The following is a 22,548-nucleotide window of genomic DNA, read 5'->3' as shown; positions in this document are numbered from 1 at the left end:
TGTCCGCCCCCTCAAGCAGGCAGCGGCACCCTCACTTACCCTCACTCCCGTACTGCTTGCCATTGTTCGCTCCCATCCTGAAGATTTCATACCCTCACCGACATCCCAAAGCGGAGCAATCCCTCAAGAGACGCAAAAACAGCTCCCCACAACTTTCCACCGGCACTCCATGCTTCATTCCTTGGGTTTGTTTATGTCTTACCTGGCGGGTTCCCGGAAAGCGCGTGACTCCCCCTGGTCACGTGTGAATTTACAGTCCAATTGCAAGACCCCGTGAGCAGGCGTGGGCCAATCACTAGCCGCCTGCTACATGGGCAGCCAATCATAGACAGACTGGGTGAGTGTTGCGCGCACGCCGTGGCGAGTCTTTCGCTCATGGCATCTCTTGCACGCGCTGTTTTCTACAGGGCCGCGGAGTAGGGGTCCGGCTGCATGTCCTGTAACTGGCGCTTCAGCTTCATCCGGAGAACGAGAGGACCATCCCCGCACGCCCAGCTAGATTCCTCACCAAGGCGGGTTATTTGTGTCTTTCTGCCCTCTGTTCCACTCGTTTTTCCCTCTTTTTGTGTGCCTTTCTGTACTCTGTTTCACTTGTTTCCCTCTTGTTTTGTGCCTTTCTGCCCTCTGCTCCTCTCGTTTTTTCTGCCCTCTGTTCCACTCGTTTTTTTGTGCCCTTCTGCCCTCTGTGCCACTCGTTTTTCCCTCGTGTTTTGTGCCTTTCTGCCTACTGTTCGTCTCGTTTTTTTTGTGCCCCTCGTTTTTTTCCCTTTTGTGCCCCTTTTGCCCTCTGTCCCACTGGTTTCCCCGCCGCTGTGGACCCCTTCCAACACTACATATTCACCAAAGGATTGTGTATGTGTGTGGGTCGGTGTGTGGCTCTTTTGTGCCTTTCTGCCCTCTGTGCCACTCGTTTTTGTGCCTTTCTGCCCTCTGTGCCACTTGTTTCCCCTCTTTTTTTTGTGCCTTTCTGTCCTCTGTTCCACTCGTTTTCCCTCTTTTTTTTGTTCCTTTCTGCCCTTCTCGTTTTTGTGCCCTTCTGCCCTGTGTTCCACTCGTATTTTGTGCCCTTCTGCCCTCTGTTCCTCTCGTTTTTCTGTGCCCTTCTGCGCCACTCGTTGTTTTCCCTTTTGTGCCCCTTTTGCCCTCTGTCCCACTCTTTTCCCCACCGCTGTGCCCCCTGTGGACCCCTTCCAACACTACATATTCACCAAAGGATTGTGTGTGTGGGGATCGGGGGGTGTGTGTGTGTGTGGGGGGGGGACTCGGGGTGTGTGTGTGTGTGTGGGGCTCGGGGGGGTGTGTGTGGCTGGGGGTGTGTGTGTATATGTGTATGTGTGTATATATATATATATATATATATATATATATATATATATATATATATATATATATATACACATACAATAGGTCTCGCCTTTGCGAGAGCTAAAGCTATTGGCATTGTCAATGACTATGCCATTTATTTATCTGTTTTCAAAACCAACCCATAAATAAAAGTTTGTCATTTACAATACCAATAGCTCCAACTTATGCAAAAGGCGAGACCATTGCATTGTAAATGCTTGTTTTTTTTGCAGGAGCTCCATCTGCGGCTGTCATTTTACATGCCCAGCAGAAAGAATTTGCCCTAATATCAAAGGCTCTGGCTTCCACCAGAAAATATGACTAATGATAATGAAACCCTAAAAAGCTTTCAATTTTTCCCCAATGTTCCCATTTTGCCACTTTACAAAAGACTTCTCTTTTTTGTTTTTATTATTGGAGATATTTGTATTACATGGTTATCACACCTATACATGTGCCATTCACAAAAAAATCATCATTTCGTGTAACATAAATACTCAGTCTTTCTCCTCAACATGTTTGTAGACTAATAAGAATGAATGTAAATAAAGGTAGTATTTTAAGGATTAATATATTCTATGGAATGCGATTGCATATAATAAATGAGACAGTTATGATATTAACTTATGCGCTGTATCTGAAAGACACCTATAATTTTAAACAAATTGTGAGATCTTATACCACTTGTTTGTCTCTCCCCCACCTTTTCTTTTTTAGGTCTCGCCTAGGCAGCGCTTGCGCTGTCTCTTCGAGACATGCTGTATTCAGTATATGGGCATAAAGCTCCGCCCATCTTTTTAATTGTCCCCTGTTCTTTGTAAATGGTGGTTTTTAATTGGTCAATAGGCTTAGTGGTCTCTCTTTAGTACCGCCTTGTCTATTCTTGTAACCTCCCATGAGGACACCCCCTGTTACATGTGTTGTTACTCCCCAGGTTTTAATTACAGCCTCAAGCCACTATTTTTTTAAAGGCTTCAGGCAGGACACACACTTGTCCTAAACTAGGCAGGCAGTGGTTACTTCACTCATTAGAACATCTCACATTTATATGAGACCTTCTATAAATTTCTCTTCTTCAGCTCCACACAGAGTACAACCAAATCTGAAATTAATGTAAAAATTATTTTGTCAATATCAAAGTTACTAATTGTATAAATGGACATAGCTATTTGAATGTACTCTTAGTACTGTCTTGCATGCAATGCATTATGGGTAGGGTGGATTTACCTTATCTTCTGCAGGGTGCAGTACCATATGTGACCAAAAGAGATCCCCTTTTGGCCACATATGGTACTGCACCCTGCAACATGGGTAGGTAAAAAAAACTGCCATTTATAATGCCAATAACTCCGACTTTGTAGACCTGCAGTGCTAGTGCCTTCCTCACTAGAGACCTCTAGTAGCAGCTTGCGGTACTGCACCTAGACATGCAGTGCTGGTGCCTTGCTCACTAGGGACCTCTAGGAGCAGTTTGTGGTACTGCACGTAGACGTGCGATGCTGGTGCTTTGCTCACTAGGGAACTCTAGGAGAAGCTTGCGGTACTGCACTGAGACATGCAGACCTGGTGCCTTGCTCACTATGAACCTCTAGGAGCAGCTTGCAGTACTGCACCGAGACATGCAGTGCTGGTGCCGTGCTCCCTAGGGACCTCTAGGAGCGGTTTGTCTACGGCACCTAGACATGCAGTGCTGGTGCCTTACTGCACCTAGACATGCAGCGCTGGTGTCTTGCTCACTAGGGACCTCTAGAAGCAGCTTGCGGTACTGCACTGAGGACATACAATGCTGATTCCTGACTCAATACACAAGCATTTGCAATGCACTAGGTCTCGCATTACTGATAGTATGAGCTATTGGCGTTGCATTATTATTTGCAATGCCAATACCTCAAACTATCAGTAATGCATTACATTACAAATGCTTGTTTTCTTTCTGTTTGAGCAAAGTGAGCATGGTTCTATTTCACTTGATCGAACATGTGTTATGGCAGAAAATATTTTTTTCTTAAATGGACTTGATTTAGATGCATGCTTTAAATGAATTGCTCCTTCAAGGTTATACTACTATTTAATTGCTTCAGTGTCCAGCACTTTCGAAGAATAGGGGATACAATATTTTCTGATCTTTAAAAAGAACAAGCATTCAAAATGCAATAGGTCTCGCCTTTAATTAAGTTAAAACCATTTGCTGAGCTATACAATACCATTAGCAAAACAATTGGCTTTAACTTAATCAGGGCGAGACCTATTGCATTTTCAATGCTTGTTTAATCTAGCCACTCTTCCTTCTTACCATGCATCCATACATCCTTCTTCCATCCATCATTCTATTAATCATGTTCTATCATCCACTCTTCTCTACATCTATCCTTCTCCCAGTACTTCTATTTCTTCATGCGTCCCTCCATCCACCCACCCATCCATCCATCCATCCTACTCTAGCCACACATCTCTGAATCCACCCGTGACACATCCGCAATATAGGAGGGTCACTCATCCGAGAACAATTGTTCTGAAGAAAAATGTGAGACTCCAGCACCCCTTGGCAATGACAAAATTAAATATATCGTTAAAAGGTAGATCACATCAAAAGTGGAATGGTGGGAGTATACATTAAAACTGCACCAGTAATACTATACCAAGAAAACAATGGTTTAACATCCATTACAATGGTAAAATAAAACATGTGGTCATCTAGGCACTGTCCAGACCCCCAGAGTAACCCTCTATTCAAGGTTGTAATTCCAAAATCAGGAAACAGAAAAAAGCGCTTGGTATGCAAATTTACTCTGGCAAATTAACCCAAGTGACTTCAAGTTCACTTTGACCCTAGTGACATCACAAGTTTGCCCACTTATCACATCCTGACCACTCGACAACCACTGACTCCCCCTAAACTAAAAGGCTAGAGGGGGAAACGGGTGCAGTTTAGAGAACTTAAACAGAATTCCTAGAAGTTTGTTTACTTTCTGTCCCTGACGCTGCCCTTAGGATTTCTGGGACCAGGGGTAGGTAGAGAAGTACCAGGACTACCAAAGAGGAAGCTAGGGGTAGCACTAGCAACGACTACCCCTCTCTAGTCCTATTTAACGCTCATGCCCTTTTAGCTTTATTGAATCCAAGCAGAAGTTCTGACCCAGGGCTGTTTTTCCGCCCTGTCTGGCTTTGTCCCCCGCGTGTGCGGCACGTGCCTGCCTTTCCTGGGAGCCTGGTCGGGTTTAAGTGCGGTGGAGGCAGGAGACATGCTTATGACTCTGTGGCACTATGAGCAACGGTTATGACTACTGCCCAAATCACTGAGCCTATCCCTGATGAGGATGAAAAGTTGAGCTAAACTCACCATGGCTAATATCTGTGACATGCCACTCGGCAGCCGGCACGTCAACCCGCCGTGCTGCCTCATTTCTCTAGTCGGTCAATACGGTGTTCTCAAAAGATCACAGGCCACTGCAGCGGCACTTGGGTTCCGTTTGTCTAATATGGGGCATCCCTGGAGGAAAAATCGGCCGGACAATTTACAACTGGTTTCAGCTGCAGCATATATATGTACATGTGACCATATGTCTGTGCTCTTCGAATTAAAACCCCGACAGACACCACCATGTGCCACAAACAAATTCCAAGGTACAACTGGGACTCCTTCACAGTAGTCGAGCGCTTGCCCCAAGCACCCTAAAGCCAGGAAGCAACTGTGTCCAATGGAGACCATATGTACCACTGGGACTCCTCCACAGTAGTCGAGCGCTTGCCCCAAGCACCCTAAAGCCAGGAAGCAACTGTGTCCAATGGAGACCATATGTAACTGGTCGACTAGAATTTCTACATGAGCACCAGTTACGTTACAGAAAGACACATATATATATATATATATATATATATATATATATAGGAATGGGACGATTAAGTGATTTGTCCAGGATCACAGGATGTTGAGCCGATGCCGAGACTCTAACTTGGTTCCACAGGTCGTAAGTGGCAGCTCTGGTCGTTATACTACATTCTTTCATTTACAACAGCAAAGGGTGCCTGAGAGATTAAACATTTCCCATGGCGATCTGATTTTCGGACGTTTGGAAGACCACGCCGAGTACCACTAGAGCAGAAGGCACCATTGCGGGCATAAAAAATGTGCCTCCTTCACTACCCACGACTACCCCCTCGTCTGCCAAAAGCGCCGTGAGGCGGCACAAGGCTAGTGGATTATGAATCAATTAATTCCATGACCATACGGTTTGACGTGGCGGCGCATGAACCCACTGAGTTGTGGCTCTCTTTTAGCTGCTCGAGCGCAAGTTGGTCTCGAAATGCACTGTCCCAATTTTGTTTTGGTTTTTTTTCCCACGATTTAAGGGACCTTGCAACACTCCACTAGTTTTAAAATATCTGCGTTTTTTGTTGTTGAAATACAAACAGTTCCTGAACTGTATTTTGTCGGAGACCATCTATGTACTTGCCAAACCCGCGATAAGCTTCCCCTCCCTCCTTTCCACCCAAACGCGTCAACGCCCGCACTGTGTGTGTCCTTGGCTATATATATATATCTATATCTGCACTCCCCTAGTGCGCTCTCCAGCAGGTGCATTAACCCATCGAGCTGCCGAGTTTGTGGAAGGGGGCCAGGGGCCAGTATGGGAGAGGGGGTGACGGCTGAAAAGATCAGCAGATCATAGTGAGGGGGAGGGAGGCGAATGAAATCGAGAGAGAAGGGACGAGTGTGTGGAGAGAGAGAACACAGGCTGTTGAAAGCAAAACGCGACCCAGTGAGAGGAGCAGGAGACAGATGGGCGAAAAAAGAGAGAGCGGGGACTAATGAGGGAGAGGGGACCAGCTGAGGAGAAAGAGAGGAGGGACAGACGTGGAACGGAGATTATGGACTGATGGATAGGAGAGCAGTGTGCAGGCACTGGTGAGCGTGAGGGACAGACGGGCAGATATTAACGAGGGAGAGATGGACTGATGGAAATGAGAGCAGTGTGCAGGCACTGGTGAGCGCGAAGGGACAGATGGGTAGATTTTAACGAGGCGGGCAGATATTAACGAGGGAGAGATGAACTGATGGAAAAGAGAAAAGTGTACAGGCACTGGTGAGCGCGAGGGACAGACGGGCAGACCTGAGCTGGGAAACACAAGGATAGCTGCAGCCAAAGCAGTAACCCACTAAGCTATCTACATCAATTACAAATCTGTGACCTGGTGTTCTGGGCTGTGCTCTGAGCTGGCCCATTCACCTTTGTGCTTGAAGAGTTAAACCTCCTGTGCCTATGTTGAGCAGTGCACACGATCCCTCAGTAAGTGCATTAACCGCCAGTTATTTCATCACATCTATACCTTGGAAGTTTTGGGCGATGCTATGATCACTGCAGCAGGTGCATTACCCCATAGGATACTTTACAATGCAGCCTGACTGTAACAAAAAGGTAAGCCAGCTCAGATTTACAGTCGCTTGTGTCCTTGGGGACAATGCATAGGTGGTCTGTCGGACGCTGCATACCTATCCCATTTCCAGCGGCCACTAGCGGGCGAGTGCGGACCGCGGTGCTAGAATGTGAGCATCACATGTGCAGAGGTGAGAGACAGACATACTGGAGACAGGCTGTGTGCATTAACAGGCAGCAGTGCATACTGTGAACACACAAGCATATGCAGCTAGTTCTGGCTAGACAGAGAGAGACACTAAAGAGTTAAACTATGACTGCATGGTATGGGCGTCCATACAGAGGCACGACACTTCAAAGTGCCCTGCATCGCCTACTAAAAGGTTTATCTTTATGGGGCCATGTGTTTGGCCCCATAAAAGATAAGAAACCTTTTACGCCAGCAGGAAGTCAGACGAGCCAGTCCAACTGGGACAGCTCTAAAAGAGAAAAGTGTACGTCACTGGAAGCTCTTTTCCAATGACTGGCCACCGTTTATCATAAATGGTGATGCCAGCCAATGGAAAATAGGGGCGGGGCTTAAACCCCGCTAGTGAAAGCTACCCAAAAACATAAAATATCGCCAGCGAGACTGCGCATGTCTGCGCAGCCTACGCTAGCCGAGACCTAAAAAGGGACCTATTGGAACACATCCTGAAGTGCCTTTTAAGACTCTGTAAGACATTCACAGCTCCCATCAAGGACTTCTGACCCCCCACTTCCCGCGGATTTGAAGTTGTAGGACGGAATGATACATATTTAAAGTTGTTAGAAAGAATACGATAGCGTTATTTTCCAGATACTCCTCTATAACCCTACAGTGCCTGTGCTAGAAGATGTTCGTGGTGTATACAAGGAAGAATGATGTCCTTCTAGATCACTAATTCTGCTTTCCACAGTTTTATCAGACGAGTTTCTTAAACTGAGACACAGAGCTGCTTTGATTTAACTAAACTTATTATCTTTACGTTGTGTTCTCATTCCTGCAGCACTTTTATAAAGGCTTATACCAACCTGAAGCCTAGATTAATCCATCGAGGTTAAGCAGTTCTTCGTTAATACAATAATCATATAATAGCGCACCGGAGCAGGACTCTGAGCTTGTATCATAAGACTCGTCATCATATCTGTTTTCATATGTACTTCGTCTTTGCTTATCCCCACCCCTGAATACCTTTTTTTGCGTAGACTGCCTAAAACAACTTTCATGGAAAACGATGGAGATGGGATTTGAAACTTATTTATGTGACAGTTACTTAAAATTAACCAGGTAGTTATTGACCAGGGGTGTATTTGAAAACAGCCGTTTCAAGTTGCATGTGCTTTGGTCATTAGATAATATAGTTTTGAAGAGTTAAATGGAAGTTTACGACCCATACTGCACAACCCCTTTTCCACATCTGATTCCTCGGACTGTCTTTACTCTTTAACTTAATATATCCTGATTTTTTTTTTTTATGGTTTTTTTTTTTATATTTATATTAGAATCGGAATTTCAGTAAATGAGGATTTGAATTCTTTCATTCTAATGTATTGGAGTTCTTTTTGTAGTGGGGCTGGAATCTGTTTGCAGACGGGTGGTCTATTTAAAATGAATAGTTTAGCACTCAAAGGGGAGATCACACTCCCAAAAGAGTTTCTGTTTGGAGATTTCATTTTTTTCTGACAGTTTAAATTAACTATTCATTAGCTTTATTTTGAATCCTGATATATCTCACAGTATTCGAAATGTTTTTTGCTTGAGTAAAATATACAGAAACTATATTGCTACATGTAAACGCAGGTATGCAAGGTCCATCTTATAAAAACATTTAAGGGTAATTAACTTGTTCAAAAATAAGTTTTTATTTTTCTAGGAAGGGTTTTTATCATGCAGCGATATGATTATCTGCACATTTAGGTCACAGAAACAAATAGATGTAAAGGCGGAGAGTAAAATCCCGCTCCTTTGCTGGTTAGAGAGAATCCTTCTACTTTGTATCCAAAATAATTTGCACCTTTCCTTCTTGAGCCATTTCCTTAGTATACTTCATTTGTTGCAGTGCTCTTAGTAACATTTTAAATCGTGTTTTTAGCTCACGCAGTAGTATTGTCTTATACTGGACTGTACAGTGACATATATGGCTGTATACGTATAAACAGTGTGCTTTCCTTGGTTGCTAAATATTAATGTTTCTGGTTTGAAATATTACGTGTGCACAGGTATCCGTGTGCATACTCCAACATTTCCAATTTGCAGCCTCTTTAGATCTGCAAGATGAAATCGGTGTAATTAAATAATTAATAAATGGCTTCTTCAGACTACAGTCTGTTTCAGTATGTATTTATCTGAGCAATGGGGCATTTATTTCAATATGCAGTGTTAAAATACAATGGGTTGCCTAGTTCAGAGGAATTTTCCCAGTCGAACACTTTCAATAAATAAGAGGAACCGATGAGAAGATAAAGAATATTTTTGGGAGTCGTCTTTTGTTATGAAAGTTGTGGCATCAGAGGGGAGAACATGTTTCATCTGCATATTTAGCCTGTAGTTTATGAGAGTGAAGATCCCAGAGCTGCTGTGTCCAGCAGCATGAGTGCCAAGGGCTGGTGCATTTTGTGAGCTCGGTTACATTTCTTGTTAATTATTAGGACTTTGTTTCCATAACGTGTGATTGACATCTTCACTAAGTGTAGTAATGTGTGGGTTGTGAATGTAATTAGCCCTGTCTCCGCTTCTGGCTATGAATCTAGTCGATATTGACATGCTTGGAACCAATCCAAATGCAGCATTTGCGTAATGTACACCTTTCCGATGTACTGTTGGGATCAATTCATTGTTTGTGTGCAGTGACCTTCTGATCATCATTATGTTTCAATTATTAAAGACAAAAGTACGGGGTTGTGTTTGACTGTAGCAGCGTTCAGCCAATAAATATGATCTAGCGGGTCAATTCTGTAGAGCCCTGTGGGCCAAAGTTTTAGGTACTGAGCAAGCACACATTCTAGTTGGGGACTTGAGAAGGAGTGGTTAAAATCGTAACAATTTTGCAAGTTAAGAGCTTAATGGAACACAAGGCGAGATATTAAATATATAACTGAAGTGAACAGAGCCATATTGTCCTGTGTTTAGTGGAGTAGAGCTGACTTCTGGTCAACTCTGAATACATTTAGGGTGTCTTTCGAGCAGAAACTAAGTGCATGGTTATGGGAAAGAGTTCAATTCTCACCAGTAAACTGCATCCCTTAACTGACAGACGACAACATATGTGCATAAGATGTGTTTCACATGCCCTGCTTGTGTATTATCTGTGATATCACCGAATGGCTCAGTTACTGCCCACTGTCGCTTGAAATCCCCCCCCGCATCTATCCACAACCACCTTTATCCTCCTCCCGGTGCATTGATTCATTATCTTTGAATTGATTGTGTCCTCAAAATTCTGAAGTCTGGACATTTGTCCTTACCAAATCAGTAAATCTCTAGAAATGCCAAGAGCAGTGGATCATTAGCTTAAATGTCCATCACAGTGTTGTTGTTTTCTATTAACGGTTAAGCCTTTTCTTTCTGGTATCTTCTATATTTTTTAGTCAGCCATTGATTCCCCAAATTAAAAACAAAGGCAGTAAGCCTAGATCCTGCTTTCCTCCTATGTTGAAGTCCACTATTCTGATTTATGTAGGAACTGGTCTATGCTCTCAAACGGTTTTCTTCTTGCACTTTGTTTCTCCTGCTTACTATATTACCCTGTATTTTGTTCTCCCTAAAAATATCTAGATCCATGAATTATCTTTGAACCCTTTATGAGTGTATGCAAGAAATTAATTCCTTGCATTTGTTTTCTCTTAACGCCACTTGTGATATTCTTGTCTTTCATATAGCACTTCATATAGCACACTAGATATTGTTGGCTTTGTGAATGGAAAGTTGGAGATATGCAAGTATTATGTATGCCAGGAAGCTAGTGGGGTTATCTACGGTTGTCATTGATGGTTCTACTAAGCACTGCCTCCTTTAGCACTGAACAATTTAGGGGCTAGTCACCGAGTTCTTGTAACCATTCGCTTCACTGCCTCTCAGAAATAATTACTCCTTTCCCAAGTGGTTCAGCAGTTCTTATTGTGCCACATTAAAATGGAGTATTGAATGGGATCCTTCTAATCTACATGGAAATGTGAACTAAAGCCAATAAAAACATGTTGGGAGCATCCAGAGTAAAGCAATTTTTGTTAATAAGTGTACTTTTCCCATCTACACAGCCACAAAGCGGGGAACATAAGCTTGAATTTCACTTGACATTTTGGAAAATACTAAATTAAATTGCTATCCTAATGAAAACAAAATGTGTGTTTTGATTAGAAATTATGACCCACTAATGTGAATGTATGCTGACTGCATTGTAACAACGGAAAACAATATTGTAAGCATGGTGTTTGTAAACATCTTTTAGCTGAAATTGGGCCTTTTAGATTTTCACACCTGAGATTCATTTGACAGTCAATGACCGTATAGTCTGTTCTTGGTACACCTGGAATAATGTTTTCTTATACCATAGAGGGTTTACCTAAACCTCTCCCATCAATGTTTCATTCATCAAAATGTGCTTATCTCTGATTTTCTCTCCATCCTTTTGCAGATACTGTATTTAAATTGTTATGACTCTTGTTTGACAATCTACCTACTACATTTTCTTGCTGCTTCTTTGTTCTGGTGTACAACACGCTGACAACCTTTTGCTTGAGGTGCAAATCATTCCTAAGAAGGCAAACGTGGGACAGGTCTGGAGACCAAATTATTCCATCACCCTGTGATTCTACCGATGGGAGGCCACAGATTCAACAGGCGTTGATATCCTAGCCATTTGTCAGTTCAAATGTGATTTCCTTTGCGGAGGCGCTAATGAATAGGCCTAAATTTCTGAAGCAACCCAACTGCCGTATGTACATGGGTGCATCCGTTATGCCACCAATGCGGACCCACTATGTGCCGCCTTGATGTTTTTTATTTTTTGGCCTACTTATATGCCAGTTGGTTATGGTGATTGTATGTCGGACTGAGGTTAGCTCAGTGAGCGGAATGCTCACCACTGACATATGTGGTGTTCTGGAGGCCTTAAGGACGAGTCTTGGCATGGCAGATTGAGCCTTTCATCCTAAGGGGCACATTGTGGGCTATGTATTCGCTATTAGTAACACCTGTTATTTATAGAACTTAGCAAAGTCCGACATGTGGCTTTTATTGCTACATGAAAACCGCTTATAATGTCTTTAGGTCATGTGTGCACGGACGCACGTCACAGTGTATGAGGCTCTGTTTATTTTGGCTTGTGTACATGTCAGTTCGTGGGTTTATTGTAACTTGTACCTAGATTCTGTTATCTTTTTAATTGCCCTGCCAGGTTTTGCTCTGAGTGCAAAGATTTCTGTATGTCCGCGTATGTGATTATGTCAATCTGTGTATGTAGCTAACGAGTCTGCTTTTTATTTACTTTATCGGTGCAGTGCCTCAACTATAGCCGTAGCAATGATTCGGACATGCCAGAATCGCTAGAGTGTCAGATTTCTGGTATGCATTTACTTCTTTTAATTCGAGTGGCTTCATATTTCCATTCCCTGCAGCCTGCATGCTGCCCTTGGTGTCTCTATTGGGCGGTGGCTCAATTTTTTGCGCACGTGACAGTCGTTTTCTGGCATGTATTACTCTTCCTTGAAAGCAGTGTGTATTTTAGGACTTGTATTTTTATTACACTTGTATTTTCTGTTTAGTACAATGTGGTCTGAAAATCGTGCGCCTTTAAGTTGGTTTCGATGAGTGTTAGAACGGCAGCCAGGCTCTTTATTGGCACGACATGTGACACAAAGAATTAGACGCGCAAAGGATACTGCCAGGGGTGGTTGAGTCCGGAGCGTTGGCACCGATGCCAGGGAAGCGGAAGGCAGTGCAAGTGGGAGGGGCAGCGGAACGAGGACGCTGAATGCGCGTTTGTCCTTCTGCACTGGCCATGCGAGCGGCTTGAAAGCCCCAGTTGTGACGGTTCCAGAGAAGACGGGATGTCTTCAAAGGAGTGCACGTGACGGGCAAGGATGCCCGCGACAGCTGCAGAACCCCGTGGCGCTGCGTCACTCATTCCCATTGCAACGGGGCCCTTTGAAGGTTGAAAGTGCTGCTTTTACATCAACACGTGAGGTCATGGACTTTGAGAGGTGGGGGAATCTCACAAGAGACGTTCAGGAATCGGATCGTCCTCAGTAGATTGGATTGGCAGGGCCTAATGTACGTTTTCTTTGCATCGGTTTTGGCTGGTTCATGCAGTCCTTAACTTAGAGTAGGGGGTGTATAGTACAAAAAAACAAGGCCCGTTATTGCAGCCATCAGAGCCAGTAGGCCAGTTTCCCACATTTTGATCACAGCGTTTGGGATTTAGAGAAGTGGTCACTAGTATGAAAACTTTACCCCTCAACGCGCAGCCTCCTTAATTTCGTATTTTTGCCAATACTGTTATTACTTTTCTGCTACCCATGCAATGGAAACGCTGATAAATAAGCACTTGCGTCATGTGCTCATTTCATCATCTCCTGCAGTGGACATGCTAAAGGAAATCAAACCTTTTGCAGCATTGCAGTGAGGCCAACTCTGCGGACCTTGACATGCAGCCTGTGTGGAGTGCTGCACAGTGTGTTTATTACCTTTTATGCCACATGTGGTGTTATTGGTTATGTGCCAAGGGTTTCAAGGAGAGTGTATTTTTTTAAAATGTTCATAAACTTTGTATGTGCGTAATGGCACAGGAATTCAAAGTTGTCAGTTTATCCTTTATGGCGTTTGAGTGCAGACGAGAGAACCAACACATTTTAAGCTTTAGATGCACCAAAGCACCACTAACTTTGCTTCTGACATGCGAAAACCAAGCGAAAGAGCAGCTTCGAGTTAAGGAAGCTGGACCTGTGAAGTTTCAAGAAATGGTCCTGAAGATGGGTCAGGAGCCAGACTGGTAGATTGAGGGTTTTGTGATTATTGATATGCTAGTCCCTTTGGTACAGCATTTGGTACATAACTCTCCTCCCATCAACTGGAACTATCTACAGACATCCACTGTACACATGCAACACCCGCCCTCTCCACTATCCCTCGGCACACCAACGTCCTGTTGCATCTAAACACCAGCAAAGACATACAGAACATTGGGAGACACAAGATACTACAGGACCCTGATGAAGAGTAATCGTGTTAAACCTAAAAGGCCAGAAAAGTATAAACTGCTGATTCCAAGCATGAATTCTTAATGAACGGCACATTATCTTTCACCTTGCCACCAAAAAACACACAATTATTACTGACATGGTGGGGATTTGGGTGTCAGGATGCCTGTGGTAATCCTGGGAAATATAAGGTTCACAGATTTCTCCTGCCTTGCCCTATGTGTCTGCAGACCAGGGCTTTAAGTGGGCCGGGTCTCACCGGTGCTGAGCACCTGCAATTTTTTAAAGGGGGCCACGAAACGGGTCTCTATCAGGCTATGTTTTATGCCCTGTCACAGGCGGTCCATTTTTTCCGTACTGCAGTAACCGCAGGCACATGGATGTGCGCCTGCTCACACACTGCTCTTCTCATTAGTGGAGAAGTTACGGCATGACGTCATGCCAGGTGAACGTTGTAGGGGAAGGGAAATCCTTTAAAGAGTCATTTTCTCTCTGGGTTTCCCTTCTCTTTTTGAAACTCGGGAGCAGCAACATCGTCGTGGTGTCAGCAGGGCTTTAAGTGGAAGCTTTTCCAATATTATATGCAACAAGCCATAGTTGCTGATTATTTATCTTATGCAACTAATATCCATTGACAAAGCCAATAGCCTTGTAGTAGGTATGATGTTACTTGTTGTATCATATATCAGGATGCAATGACAGAAACAGCAAAAATACAAGTCGGGCGGCATACTAGGCTAAGCACAGATTTTTAGCTTGTGTTTTTAAACCACGCTCTTAATTGCATTGGGCACGCCCCTTTGAGAGACCCTCCAGTTTTTTCATCCCACTTAGAGCCCTGCTGCAGACAGAATTGGAAACTGAAAAACCAGCCTCTCCAAAAACACGAACTAGCCTCTCGCCGCAGGAAGCTGTGAGTAGAATTGACCATTGGACATGGTTGGTTCATTGCTGCTCATCTTGCTCTAGAATCGTCCCTGTAGCTTGCAACCTACTTTGGAAATGCCAGAGTGCCGAAATAGCCAGTCGAGCCCTGTGCCCATCACCTATGCCATGCAGACCACTTTAATGAAAGACATACTCCGGCTCCACGTGGCAACTTGAGGGTTTTTATTTTTTCTTGCCTGACCACACAACACATGGTGACAAATGTGAGATGACCCATCCACTTCCAAATGTATGGTGGAGGTGCTGTTAGTGCAGTCCTTCCTTTTGGAGGTGTAGGGGGAGGGTTTAGGAAGAGAGGCAGGTCGGAATGGGTTCACGGTGGCCTTTTTATGGCAGGAGGGTTGAGTTGTCTTTCATTCAAATCATACCCATCCCGACACCCCGTTATCAGCCCCCTTTAGGGCTGATTGAGGGCTCTTAATACAAAATTGCAGAAAGCTCTAGCAGGCTTGCACTGATTAGAAATCTTTAATGCTTTATTTAGAGGCCACTCGTTATAATGAAGATACTGCCTATCAAAGCAGGAGTTGGGTAACCTGTTCATGTAGTAAAGTAAGTTGTAGGTTTCTTGTAGAAGATGTTATTAGTTACTCCGAACACCAACCAGAAGTAGTCCTCTGTTTAGCCTATCCTCGCTAACTTCAACTACACAGTGACATTCCAACTTCTTTTGACCTCATTTGCTACAGTCAGCAGGGTAGGAAAGATGAAGCAAAGACTGCTTGCTCTGTGTACAGTCATGTACGGAATGGTTGGAATCTTAAATTCATTTCTCGTCTGCTAGAGTAGAAAGTCTGATCACATGATGTGATTTCTGTTCAGGAATGTAACCAAGCAGTCTCCCTTATGCAGTTTTACACCATGCCCTTGAACCCTGTCATTACTGTAAAAAAAATAATATTTTGGGCCTGTTGTATTTTCTGTTTGACATGATTCTTCTCACTTGGACAGTGGGTCTGATGCTTTTTCCTACTCTCTTGTCTTTGAACCTCTCTGCTTTGCCCATGACGTGCTAGAGCCTGGATATCTTTGTCCAATTACTGGGTGGAGTGTAGGCTAATATAAGGCTCTCCTAAGGAACCCACAGTAGGAGCAATAAGTGAATACACGATAATTGCACGATAATGGATCATACGCTCTTACCCTGCCCTTTCTCTTATAAAGGCCTGACAAAAAAAAAAAAAACAAAAAAAAAAGGTATGTGTCCTCATTTAACAAAACTGGTGCTATGTAAAGCGTTCTGATGCCTGATATCTTCGGGTCTAGTTCGTGCTATATAAAACTCCTAAAAAAAAAAAAGAAAAAAAAAGGAAAAAAAAAAAGGCTGTGGCAGTAATTGATAAGTGGAGTGATTATGGTTTGCTTTCTTTTACCATTATAGGTAAACCCGAGGCGATCTCGCTATGGTATAGTGGAGGTGAGGAGCAGGTACAGTTAAAGGTTGCTAATGGTAGGGTACCCTGGAAATCAGCAAATAAACGTACCCTAGCTAGCGATCTAAGTAGGGCAGTAGAGGCAATTCCTGCACGAGGGTGGATATCAGCAGATTGTTTTACTAAGGATATGGAAACATTTGTAAGGGCTAATTCAACTCTCCCAGAGAAGGCCTTTATTGAACCCAATCAAGATGATTGATAAAACAAAAAAGGAAAGATGCTAATAGGAGATGGGTAGAAATTACAGAAGCTGTTAAACACATTTTAGGTCCTTCTGGAGTATCATTGGGGAATGCAGCTGAAGCACATGTTACCCCAAAATTAACATCCCGGGTGTAGATTGGAGTAAGTATATCTCCGCCTTGTACACCTCAAAATGTTCTTGGGCCCTTTAAGGGATCAGAACTTGTCCTAAAACTGGGGCCGAGGCAAAAACCCTCTCTGTCCATCTGAGCTACAAAGTAAGAATATTATTTTGGGTGCAAGATGTACAGGGTCATGAGGGCCTGATCGGTTGCCTATCACTGTGATTAAGTTAGAGGTTGATTTATGGGCGACCTATTAGGCTGCTTTGTATAAATTCTGCCACATATCTGTGGAGATTCCGAACTCCTGGCAGGGTAGTATTATATGTAACAACAAAAGGAGGGACAAAAGGGCTTTTTTGAGGTCCAGCATACGTGCCCAGGGCAATGTGTATAAAGATGGGTATGCAGTTCCTAAGGGTGAGGAGACCTATAAGGTCAGCGAGTACTAGGTTCGATATGTAGGTTCAATAAGTGAATCCTATTATTCAAAGTGAGAGGGGGAGACCCCTCTTCGGAACTGGAGCCCTCACACACCCAGCAAGCTAGGTGTCATGCTTCATCATCTGGGCTTGCTCCTCGTCGGGCCGGCGCTGCAATGCCTGACGGGCTCCCATAAATGGGGCTCTTTGTCGGAGATCTCTTGTTCTGCAGTTTGGTGCAGTGGGGGTGAGGGGTCTAGTAGTGTAGATGTAGTGTGAGTGAGTTAAAACAGGTCAATTATTCCTTGAATTGTATTTATTCTGGTAGGTAAATTGCCTGATTAAAAGTCAATAGAGTGGCGTTAAGCTAGGGGTTAAGTGCCTAGATGCCTACGTCCTACTCTCATTCGCATTACACAACACATCATTTTAATATTCTACCTTGTCAAAGTGTCTTTTCAAACTACACGCATATTTCTCCTAGTGGCCTGTAGACATGGTGCCATATTTATAACGGGCAAATACATTTAATATGCTTAAATTTGAGAGACTTAAAGTGAAGAAACCTGCTTCATAAAATATAACTTAATTAAGTAGAGAAAAACATCAAGACAATGTTTCCTTGAAACATTTTTCGTCGCTGTACATTTTTCCAATTTAAACGAAAATCTCTGTATTTTTCAGTATTAAATATAGCACGGTCTATAAGCCACTGGGAGCAATATACCTGCTGTAAATGTGACATTTTGGAAAGGTAGAAAATTAAAATGACAGTTAACCTAATCATTAAGTTAGCTCTTCATTTTAATTTTATCACTTTTAAAAACATTCAGAAATATAATTTTGTTCTTGTACTCCAATATAGAGCGGATAATGACTTTTATTCAAGAGTTGAATACCTCAGTGCTTCAGTTCTGAACCTCTGTGACCCACATGGGTCCTAAATCTGAGTGGAGCACTGCTAATTATCAGACTCTGCTATCAGCAGCCTGATAATGATGTAAAATAAACAGTCATTCCTTAAATTTCAAAGAAAAGCACAACACTTATTATTACACTTGTTAGTTAAAAATGAACTCCAGGCTGGGAGCTACTCTGAAGGTTTCTTGGACTTGTTGCTAGCTCCTGATCTCCTGGTTGGAGATTGTTTTTTGCCTTATCGGATTGTTTCCAATGTACCTTTTTGTATTTAATGGTTGGTACATTATCTTGCAGCACTGAGTGAGATGTTTGCAGGCTTCAGGGTGTTACTACCTCCATTGAGGTGACCAGGCATCTCTGATTTGCTGTGACAGTTTTTTGTTCTACTCTCTACCGCTACAGATTTCGGTAAAGTTGGTACATTCAGTTTGTAGAGAGCTTCAACTGAACACAGAGGAAGGCAAGTTGTCATGCATTCAAGTGAGAATTAATTATCAGCCTCTAGCAGGATGCAATTTAGTTAACACAGACAATACTGTGTGTACAAGTTTCATTCAATTCCCTTCAGTGCCTCATTGTTTGCTATTTCTCTGTTAGTGAGCGCTGTCAATTAAGTCATTCTGTGCTCCTCGGTGGTTGCAAAATTGTAGTCCTTTTTTAGGTCTCGCCTGAGGCAGCGCGCATGCGATGCCCTGGCGAGACTTTTGGTAAGGGGCTTCAAAAAGCTAACCACACGCTTTTGCTTGTGTGGCCTAAAGCGTGCGGTTACGCGCACGGTTATGTGCACAGGCGCCATCTGGCTTTCCTCTCTCGTCAAGGCTCACTAAGCGCATCGCGCGCGGGCACCCTTACAGCGCACGCACATCGCAGACCACTCACCAGACGTGCCTCCTTGTTTTGAATGCTTCCTGGACATTTTTTTGTTTAAATATTTTTTTTATTTTATTTTGACAATGAAATAACATATAGAACAGAATATGAGTACTTGACATGATTAGTTGTAGAGCAATTTCAGTCGGCCAGTGTTCGTAATACATATCCACTACAGGGCCATACATTGAGGGACATGAGAGATCCAATTGCACATAGATCATGACATCAAACGCACACATTTCCTGTACAACGCCAAATGGGTCATAAGTTACCTCATTCTGGGTTCTTCCCTCCACCTCCCGGATAATAAACCCTAGCTTCCTGGACATTTTAAACACGCACACAAAGCTACCCAACAACAAACTACTGCGCTTGCCAAACTTCTTCGCACACTAAATACACAGTTGATTTACGGCTTTTTTTCTGGTTTGTTTCCCAGAACAAATAAAACATTGAAAATGGGGTCATTCACTCTGTGGTTTGCGCATTCTGTTATTTTTTTTAAATTTTATTTTATTATCCCACAGGGCAAGGTAACATTAGCTGTGTGCTTGGAGGGAGTTCTTTACCACTTTAACTAGCAAAGACACTGTGTCATGGCAGCATCACTCGGCACCCCCGCAGCGTCACTCGGCACCCCCGCAGCGTCACTCGGCACCCCCGCAGCGTCACTCGGCACCCCCGCAGCGTCACTCGGCACCCCCGCAGCGTCACTCGGCACCCCCGCAGCGTCACTCGGCACCCCCGCAGCGTCACTCGGCACCCCCGCAGCGTCACTCGGCACCCCCGCAGCGTCACTCGGCACCCCCGCCGCGTCACTCGGCACCCCCGCCGCGTCACTCGGCACCCCCGCCGCGTCACTCGGCACCCCCGCCGCGTCACTCGGCACCCCCGCAGCGTCACTCGGCACCCCCGCAGCGTCACTCGGCACCCCCGCAGCGTCACTCGGCACCCCCGCAGCGTCACTCGGCACCCCCGCAGCGTCACTCGGCACCCCCGCAGCGTCACTCGGCACCCCCGCAGCGTCACTCGGCACCCCCGCAGCGTCACTCGGCACCCCCGCAGCGTCACTCGGCACCCCCGCAGCGTCACTCGGCACCCCCGCAGCGTCACTCGGCACCCCCGCAGCGTCACTCGGCACCCCCGCAGCGTCACTCGGCACCCCCGCAGCGTCACTCGGCACCCCCGCAGCGTCACTCGGCACCCCCGCAGCGTCACTCGGCACCCCCGCAGCGTCACTCGGCACCCCCGCAGCGTCACTCGGCACCCCCGCAGCGTCACTCGGCACCCCCGCAGCGTCACTCGGCACCCCCGCAGCGTCACTCGGCACCCCCGCAGCGTCACTCGGCACCCCCGCAGCGTCACTCGGCACCCCCGCAGCGTCACTCGGCCCCCCCGCAGCGTCACTCGGCCCCCCCGCAGCGTCACTCGGCGCCCCCGCAGCGTCACTCGGCGCCCCCGCAGCGTCACTCGGCCCCCCCGCAGCGTCACTCGGCCCCCCCCGCAGCGTCACTCGGCCCCCCCCGCAGCGTCACTCGGCCCCCCCCGCAGCGTCACTCGGCCCCCCCCGCAGCGTCACTCGGCCCCCCCGCAGCGTCACTCGGCCCCCCCCGCAGCGTCACTCGGCCCCCCCGCAGCGTCACTCGGCCCCCCCGCAGCGTCACTCGGCCCCCCCGCAGCGTCACTCGGCCCCCCCGCAGCGTCACTCGGCCCCCCCGCAGCGTCACTCGGCCCCCCCGCTGCGTCACTCGGCCCCCCCGCAGCGTCACTCGGCCCCCCCGCAGCGTCACTCGGCCCCCCCGCAGCGTCACTCGGCCCCCCCGCAGCGTCACTCGGCCCCCCCGCAGCGTCACTCGGCCCCCCCGCTGCGTCACTCGGCCCCCCCGCTGCGTCACTCGGCCCCCCCGCTGCGTCACTCGGCCCCCCCGCTGCGTCACTCGGCCCCCCCGCTGCGTCACTCGGCCCCCCCGCTGCGTCACTCGGCCCCCCCCGCTGCGTCACTCGGCCCCCCCCGCTGCGTCACTCGGCCCCCCCCGCTGCGTCACTCGGCCCCCCCCGCTGCGTCACTCGGCCCCCCCCGCTGCGTCACTCGGCCCCCCCGCTGCGTCACTCGGCCCCCCCGCTGCGTCACTCGGCCCCCCCGCTGCGTCACTCGGCCCCCCCGCTGCGTCACTCGGCCCCCCCGCTGCGTCACTCGGCCCCCCCGCTGCGTCACTCGGCCCCCCCGCTGCGTCACTCGGCCCCCCCCGCTGCGTCACTCGGCCCCCCCCGCTGCGTCACTCGGCCCCCCCCGCTGCGTCACTCGGCCCCCCCCGCTGCGTCACTCGGCCCCCCCCGCTGCGTCACTCGGCCCCCCCCGCTGCGTCACTCGGCCCCCCCCGCTGCGTCACTCGGCCCCCCCCCGCTGCGTCACTCGGCCCCCCCCCGCTGCGTCACTCGGCCCCCCCCGCTGCGTCACTCGGCCCCCCCCGCTGCGTCACTCGGCCCCCCCCGCTGCGTCACTCGGCCCCCCCCGCTGCGTCACTCGGCCCCCCCCGCTGCGTCACTCGGCCCCCCCGCTGCGTCACTCGGCCCCCCCGCTGCGTCACTCGGCCCCCCCGCTGCGTCACTCGGCCCCCCCGCTGCGTCACTCGGCCCCCCCGCTGCGTCACTCGGCCCCCCCGCTGCGTCACTCGGCCCCCCCGCTGCGTCACTCGGCCCCCCCGCTGCGTCACTCGGCCCCCCCGCTGCGTCACTCGGCCCCCCCGCTGCGTCACTCGGCCCCCCCGCTGCGTCACTCGGCCCCCCCGCTGCGTCACTCGGCCCCCCCGCTGCGTCACTCGGCCCCCCCGCTGCGTCACTCGGCCCCCCCGCTGCGTCACTCGGCCCCCCCGCTGCGTCACTCGGCCCCCCCGCTGCGTCACTCGGCCCCCCCGCTGCGTCACTCGGCCCCCCCGCTGCGTCACTCGGCCCCCCCCGCTGCGTCACTCGGCCCCCCCGCTGCGTCACTCGGCCCCCCCGCTGCGTCACTCGGCCCCCCCGCTGCGTCACTCGGCCCCCCCGCTGCGTCACTCGGCCCCCCCGCTGCGTCACTCGGCCCCCCCGCTGCGTCACTCGGCCCCCCCGCTGCGTCACTCGGCACCCCCGCTGCGTCACTCGGCACCCCCGCTGCGTCACTCGGCACCCCCGCTGCGTCACTCGGCACCCCCGCTGCGTCACTCGGCACCCCCGCTGCGTCACTCGGCACCCCCGCTGCGTCACTCGGCACCCCCGCTGCGTCACTCGGCACCCCCGCTGCGTCACTCAGCGCTACAACAATGTTCGAGGCATGTGGGCTGCTGAATTCATATCTGTGCATAGATCGCCGCCTAGTGTTGGGTCCGGATGTTTGCACGTTGTTGTCCTGGAAGAGTCTTCGAAGTATCACGAGATAGGTGACTCCTCCCCTGGACCACAGTGTGCATGGGCATCCTCTCCATCCTTAGATTGTTTGTTTTTTTCCGCCATTGGGTTTGGATGTGCTTATCTTAGCTCAAGTTAGGAAAATTGAGTTTAAGGCCAAAAGGCCTTTAGTTTTCGTCTGTTCCCGTTCGGTATCGACTGCTTTCTTAATTAGTTTAGAAACTTCTTCCAGTTTTTCGGATCCGTTTAATCCGAACATCGACCTTACATCGACGATGGAATCGAGGACCCCATTCAAACGGTGTCCTGTATGCCACGCCAAATA

The 22,548-nt window shown here is 47.6% G+C and overlaps 1 protein-coding gene across 4 annotated transcripts in view; it reads left to right on the top strand.

Annotated features, from left to right (window-relative positions):
• Positions 1-22,548, top strand: part of SEPTIN7 (septin 7) — a 495,709-nt gene that overhangs the window by 25,588 nt on the left and 447,573 nt on the right. The window contains exon 1 of one of the 4 annotated variants that reach the window (XM_085607480.1): positions 12,691-12,941. The exons of the other annotated variants lie outside the window; for them this stretch is intronic. The gene's annotated coding sequence lies outside the window, so the exon portion shown is untranslated. Of the gene's footprint in view, positions 1-12,690; positions 12,942-22,548 lie in introns of those variants that run through there. 4 annotated transcript variants of the gene reach the window in all.

Source organism: Triturus cristatus, chromosome 5_2, assembly GCF_964204655.1.
Source record: "Triturus cristatus chromosome 5_2, aTriCri1.1, whole genome shotgun sequence".
In the NCBI taxonomy this organism is placed as follows: Eukaryota; Metazoa; Chordata; class Amphibia; order Caudata; family Salamandridae; genus Triturus; species Triturus cristatus.
Note: the sequence above shows the minus strand (reverse complement) of the source record. Positions and strands in the feature narration are given on the sequence as shown.